At 25.0% G+C, this 7,329-nt stretch overlaps 1 pseudogene; it reads left to right on the top strand.

The window, feature by feature from the left end:
- The first annotated feature begins 5,338 nt into the window (after window positions 1–5,338).
- LOC107864153 overlaps window positions 5,339–7,329 on the top strand; it is a 16,206-nt pseudogene continuing 14,215 nt past the window's right edge.

The raw sequence follows: 7,329 nt of genomic DNA, 5'->3' as shown, positions 1-7,329 counted from the left end.
GTTAATTATTATCTTGATTTTGTTATCCTTGTATATTCATTTTGTCACATTAATAAATTTGCAGATTAATTTTTTTATTCAAGTTTCATTAAAACATAATATATGATTTATCTTGCAAATTGCATACAATGGTAATTATTTTTTCTTACTTAATGGGAATGATTTTTTGTATTAAATTTGATATAAAATAACTTAAAATTGTTGCTTTCGCGAACTTATACAAATCTAATTAGTTTTTGCAATTACTAATTTATACAAATTTAATAAGTTTTCACGAACTTATACAAAATAACTTGAGTTGATGTCGATCTTGAGTTGTTTTGCTACTGCATTTAGCAATTCTTTACACTTAGTATTTGCATCATACATAATTTCATCTATCGAAAAATCTTTAGGTTACCTACAAATATAATACAGATATGTTAAGTAACTAATACTCAATAATCGGTAACGATATGTAATTAAAAAATTCATATTTTAAATTTCACAAAACATACACATCAAAAAAATAAAAAATGATAAACATATGAAATTTGATAATTTCAACATATTTTAATAATGTCAAAACATACACATCAATAAAATTAAAAAATTAAAAAAATTACTAAAACAATAAATATAATATCACAATAGGTCACTGAATGTAATATAATCGAATGAAAACACTTGACAACCAATAATCATACACCTATAAATTGATTGAACAACATTTTTTTGTGACTTTCCACCATGTTCTCGTGAATAATCAACATGTCAACATCATATAATTAAAAACAATTATAGAAAATAATATTAACTTTTTCTCTGAATATCTTTTTCTTAATCAATAATTAGACAATATATATTTCAGAAAGAAAATAAAAAGAATTAATGCAAAATATCAAAGTTAATAACCAAGATATACCTGAGGCATCCCATCTTCCTCCATGATATATCATGATTGAGTGCAAATTAGCACAATTCATATTGTGTGTCTCATTTTTTTTATTTTTTGCAGACTATTGAACGTTTTTTCTCAATAAAAATATTCAAACGTTGTATGAAACAACAACTTGTGAAAACTTTTTATTGAAATAATAATTTCTGATAGAAAAAAAAAACGAATGTATATGAAGGTGAAAAAAAAATCGAATTGTTTAGAAATGGAGAAAAAATGGTTAAAGAGAGAATAGTGGTGTGAAAAATGGTTAAAGAGAGTATCTATTAGTTACTATTAACTATATTTAAGGAAGGGATATTGTTATTTAAGTTTATCTATATTTAAGGAAGGAATATTGCATTTTAATTATATTAAATCTGTATTTTCCTTTTCTGTAATGATTTTGATATGTTTTTTTTAAAAAAAAAAATGAAAAATATATAAAATAATTTTTTTATTTTTTTTAAATGAAAGTTGCTATAACTTGAAAACTAAAAAGAGTTGCTATAACTTGTAATAAACAATCTAATAAGTTTATTTAGTTAATTTTTTCTTAAAAAAAGGGCCCATAATTGAAAAGATGAACATGTTGTAGCCAGTTGGCTATAGTAATCCCCTTTTTTAGCCATGCAGTCTCTATACTCAATTGATACACTTTTATATTATATTGATACGCTTTTTAAAAAAAAAAGAGAAAGAAAATTTTAAGCAAGCACATGTAGTCCCTATACCCAATTGATACTCTTTTATACCATATTAATACACTTTTATACTATATTGATACACTTGCAGTGTCCATATACTCAATTGATACTCTCTTTTGCTAGATTGATACATTTTTAGAATGCATGTAAAAACTATATAGAGTCGTATAAATATGTATCTAAATAATAATTGTAATTAAAAATTGTATAGAATGTGTATAAAAATGCTATAATTATTATATAGAATATGTATATGTATAGAAACTGTATCATTATTATACATAAATATATATCTTTAATAATTGTATTATATTAAAAGTATATAAATATTATATAGAATATGTATATATATAAAAACTGTATCATTATTATATATAAATATATATCTTTAACAATTGTATTATATTAAAAGTATATGGTATTTTATTTTACTGTATAAATAAGTAAAACTAAACAAAACAAATAGTATGTTATTTTAATAATGTTATATCACTTAAAAAAGATTGTCATGAAAATGGTTTCGAATAAAACTTATAATTCTATTCAAAAGTTCAGTTGAATTGTCCAACGTCTACTTTGACTTTTGAAAGTGAAATGGACTAAACTTTGCATTATTAAAACTAAAAATTATACAAATACACAACTTATGTTTCCAGTATTATTAAAAATCCCAACTCCCTAAACATATTACAAAAATTTCAACATATACACAGAATGTTATGTATATGTCGGCTATGTTATGTATATTAATAGGGAGAGAGAGTAGAATAATTAAAAAAGTGGGAGAGAGTGTAATTCATTCCAAAAGGGTTGGTATTTATGTTATTTATACTTATTAAAAAGGACAAAATTCAAAAATAGCATACTTATCCCCTTAATTATGAGTTTCATAGCAACAGTTTCATAATTACATAATATAGCAAGTTGTATTTTGTATTCTTGCAAACTGTTGCTACAAAAATACAAACACATATGATTTTTATTGCCCTTATGATCGATATGTATTTTTGTATTTTTGCAAACTATTGTTACAAAAATAAGAATACACATGCTACAAAATGTAATTTGCTAAAAGTGTTGTTATTTTTTGTAATTTAATACTTAAGTATGTTACTTTATGTATTTTTTCCTATTAATAATAAAAAAAGGAGCCAAAAAATAAGAGTCCATTAAAGATGAACAGTCGGCCCAGTACATAAAATAGAAAAGGCCGAATTGTGATGCTTAATGACTATTTACTGAGTTTTTAAATTTAGGTGCTAATTTTGTGGAATTAGTTTAGTTTTAGATGCTATTTTTGTCCTTTCCCCTTTTAAAAATCTTATGTGAAAAGAGGAGATTAATCTGATGAAGTATTTAGTTGTCAGTTGCGATCAAATATGGAGATGTGCACTCTCGAATTAGAGTGATTATTTGCCATTTTAGGACCAATTTAAATATCTACTTATATATTAGCCAAATTTCAACAAAATTATTTTACATTTTTATAATATGATCTTGATTAATAAAATATCATTTTTAAAAAAATATCATTTTAGATTTTATTCTGAAGAAACCAATCACTAAGTTAATCTCCAAAACAGAAGAATATGTCACACAATACAATCTCATTAAATCATTCAGCTTATTTTTAATTATTACTTCTGAAGATGACTAAATTTTACTATGATTGCCTTCATTTATTATTCATGGGTTTCAATATTTAAAAGAAATTATTCGAAATAAATTGAAAATCAAATCTCATCGCAGTAAATTGAAACAACGTGCAAATTATTATTTTAATTATTTCAAGGACACTGAAAATCAAGTTAATATCGAAAAAAGAAAAAAATATCACTCGACATTAATCTTCCATCTTCACCTTCAGTCACATCAAAAAACTACTTGTAAATTTTATTGTGACCATCTTTACTAATTAATTATCTACATGTTTTATTATATATATATATATAAAAAAATCTTCATAATAGATTGAATAACAAATTTAATCATAATTAATTTTAAAAAATACAAAATATATCATTTTAATTGGGTTTTATTCTAAAGAATTGAACACCAAGTCCATCTCTAAAAAAAAGTGCATATCATTCTACACGATCTCATAAAATATCTGCTTCTTATCTTTAATTGAAAAAAAAAAAAATTTGTATAGAATGTTATAATCACCTTCATTAATTATTCGTGTTATAAAATATTTTGTTTTTTAGAAAATATGAAGATTAAATCTAATCACGATTAATAAAATTTTTTATTAAAATTATAATTTTTATTAGATTTTATCCTGAATAAACCAAACATCAAGTCGATCTTAAAGAAGAAAAAATTATTATTCAACACAGTCTCACAAATTTGTTTCTCTCCACCTTTAATTACAAAGAAATGACTGTAAAATTTAATGTGATTGCCCTTATTAATTAATTATCCATGAGTTCTATTATTAAAAAGATAATTTTTTTGAATAATTAATTATTGAACAAATCTAATCACAATTAATAGAAAACAACTTGAAAACTGTGAACCTCAAGTTAATTTAAAGAAAAGGATATTATTCAATATAGTCTTTCAAATTCTTTTCTTTTTGCCTTTAATTATATTAAAATTTATCAGATTTTATTATGATTGCCTTCATTAATTAATTATTCACAAGTTTCATTATAAAAAAAATATTTTTTTCCCAAAAAACTAAAGAACGAATCTAATCACAAGTAACAAAAAATAAAACACAAAAATTATCATTTAATTGAATTTTATCCAGATAAAACTGAACATCAAATCAATCTCAATAAAAAATAAGATATCATTTAACACGATCTCATGAAAACCTCCTTTTTTCTGCCTCCATTTACATCCAAAATTTTAATTATAAAGTTTACTATGATTGTCCTCATTAATCCATGGGGAGGAAAAGTTTAGTTTCTTTGGAATAGATTGAGATCAAATTTAATCGTGACTAATAGAAAAATAACACGAGAACTATCATTTTAATTTGATTTTATCTCGAAAAAAGAATAAACATCATATCAATTTCGAAAAAAGAAAAATACATCATCCAACATAGTCGTATGATTTTTTTTTTCTTTTTCCTCCTTCAATTACATAAAAAAAATGACTTATAAAATTAATTTTGATCGCCCTCATTGATTTTCAATGTATTTCATTATCAAAAATTTGACACAATAGATGCATACAATTCATGCACACCAAAATTAGTATAATTATAAATATAAATAACGAAATCTCTAACTGCACCATAACCCAGATGACATAGGCAAATTTATCAAGTTTCACGTGAATATCACATTTTCATCACTATTGGATCCATGTTTTTAAAACAGTTAACACAGTCACGTGAAATTTTTATTTTTCACCTTTAATTACATTGAAAAATGACTTATAGAATTTATTATGTTCACATTCATCGATTATCAACATATTCCATTATAAAAAAATTGATGCAATATATACATGTAATACATATACATCAAAATTAATATAATCATAATTATATAAAAAAAAATATTCTAACTTCATCACGTGGAAACACAGATGGCTCACTCTTCATGTGAATGTCACATTTATGGTGCTACATTTTAAATCAAACGGTAAGAATTTATCTTTTTGTTGAGTTGTCAATTCGAAAACCGAATGAAAAAATAATATAAAAGGAAAGAAAGGTAACCCACAGAAAGCCAAAGAAAAAAAACAAGTCACTAAAATGGTGTATTCACCTCAGTTTCTTTCCCTCGACGTCAGTGGCGGAGGTCTCGATGGAGGCGGTTGTGGAGGCATCTGTGCTGAAGGCATCGGTGTTGGAGACATCAGTGGTGCAAGCATTGGCAAAGGAGGCATCAACAACAGAGATTTCAGTAGAGGCTACAACGGAGGAGCAACGTCGTCGTCTTCTGGTGCTGGTGCCCCAACGAATGAGGATCGAAAGATGGAATCGATTGAGCAACTAGTGCTTAATCTCAACAATCTTGACCTTCGTGAAAATGTTCTTCTAGAGCTTTCAAAGGTTTATTTTTTTCATTTTCAAGGTTTACTTTCATAATTTGATTATATTGTTGTATCGTTTTATGTTTTTTTTTATCAAATGTGATCTAGATTAATATAATGTGATTTTAAAAAATGTAATTTGAATTTTAAAGATTTATCCAAAAAAAAAACTAAACATTGACTTATTCTCAAAAATAAAAAGTCACTAAATAAAATCTCATAAAATCTTTCTTTTTATTTTTAATTACATTAGAAGATGACTTGTTTTTATTATGATCGCCTTTATTAATTGTTCATGACAACTACCTACTCCTCCTCCACCATCTTTGCCAGTGCCATCAAATCTTCCGATACCGATGCCGACTGAGAGAGATTAAAGTAAATTTGTCACTTTTAAGGACTTAGTCGGATGTTTTTATGCTTTTTTTTTTCCTTTTGCTTTCTATATACTGTTTTTATCTCTTTTCATATATATATAAATATATATATATATATATATTTTATGAACCGCACAAAACAAAGACCAGTAACCTGTTCGGCTTAGCTTTTTTTTTTTTTTTTCGTACATTGCTTATTTTTTTTTTCTAAAAATGTGTTTATTTTGAAAAGCTAATGTATTTTGTCAAATTTTGGGAAAAAATAAGTGATTTTAGGAAGTAGCAGAAACTTTTTTTTATAAGCTAAAAAGGTAGTTTCTTCTTAAAAGCACTTATTTGATAAAAAAAATATTTTTGAATAAAATACACCTAAAACAACTTTTAAAAAATTTGATCAAATACTAATTGTTGTTCAGGCGTGTTTTTTAAATTCTTTTGTTAAACACAAACTACTTCTCAAGAAAAGTACTTTTACAATAAGCATTTTTTAAATAAGCTAATTTTAGAAGTTTAATCAAACATGCTACAAATTTCACTGTTTAATTTAAAATCGTGGCACCAATTAAAGAAAATGTGACACTCACGTAAAGCTTGAGAACTTTGTTTATGTCATTTGCGTTTCACCTTTTTCATCATTAATGGTGCAATCACGTACATCAAAACTAATATTATCTGATCATAAATATAAATAATAAATTTTTTGACTTCACCACATAAAAATACAAATGACATAAGAAAATTTATCGAGCTTCATGTAAATGTCATATTTTTATTGTTGATGGTGCAACACACGTACACCAAAGTTAGTGTTATATAATATAATTTAAACAATAAGATTTTTAATTGAACCGCGTAAAAACACAAATGACTTAGGGCGTGTTTGGTATGAAGGTAAATGTTTTTCATGGAAAATATTTTCCTAGAAAATATTTTGATTTCTTACATGTATTCTTATATTTGGTTGGTGGATAGAAAATATTTTCTGGAAAATATTTTCTAGTATTTGGTTGGTGAATGAAAAATATTTTTTAAAAAATACATTTTAGTGTTTAGCTAAAGCGTAAAAATACATTTTAGAATCCTTTTAAAAAAAATTAAATTCTTTTTTGGGAAAGGAATTGGTAGGCGGGTGGATGGGGGTGTCAGAATGGGCAGTAGGGGTGAGGTAAGAAAATATTTTGAATCTTTTTTATTAAAAAAAAATTAAAAAATTGGCACAGGGGTGGGGTGGGGGTGGAAGAGGGTTAGTAGGAGCTGAGGGTTAGGGCAGGGGAGTGAGGGGAAGAAAAAAATTAAAAAATTAAAAAAAAAATATTTTTTTTTGAGGTTGAGA

This window comes from Capsicum annuum, chromosome 3, assembly GCF_002878395.1.
Source record: "Capsicum annuum cultivar UCD-10X-F1 chromosome 3, UCD10Xv1.1, whole genome shotgun sequence".
Lineage (NCBI taxonomy): Eukaryota > Viridiplantae > Streptophyta > Magnoliopsida > Solanales > Solanaceae > Capsicum > Capsicum annuum.
This window is presented reverse-complemented; position numbering and strand designations above follow the sequence as displayed.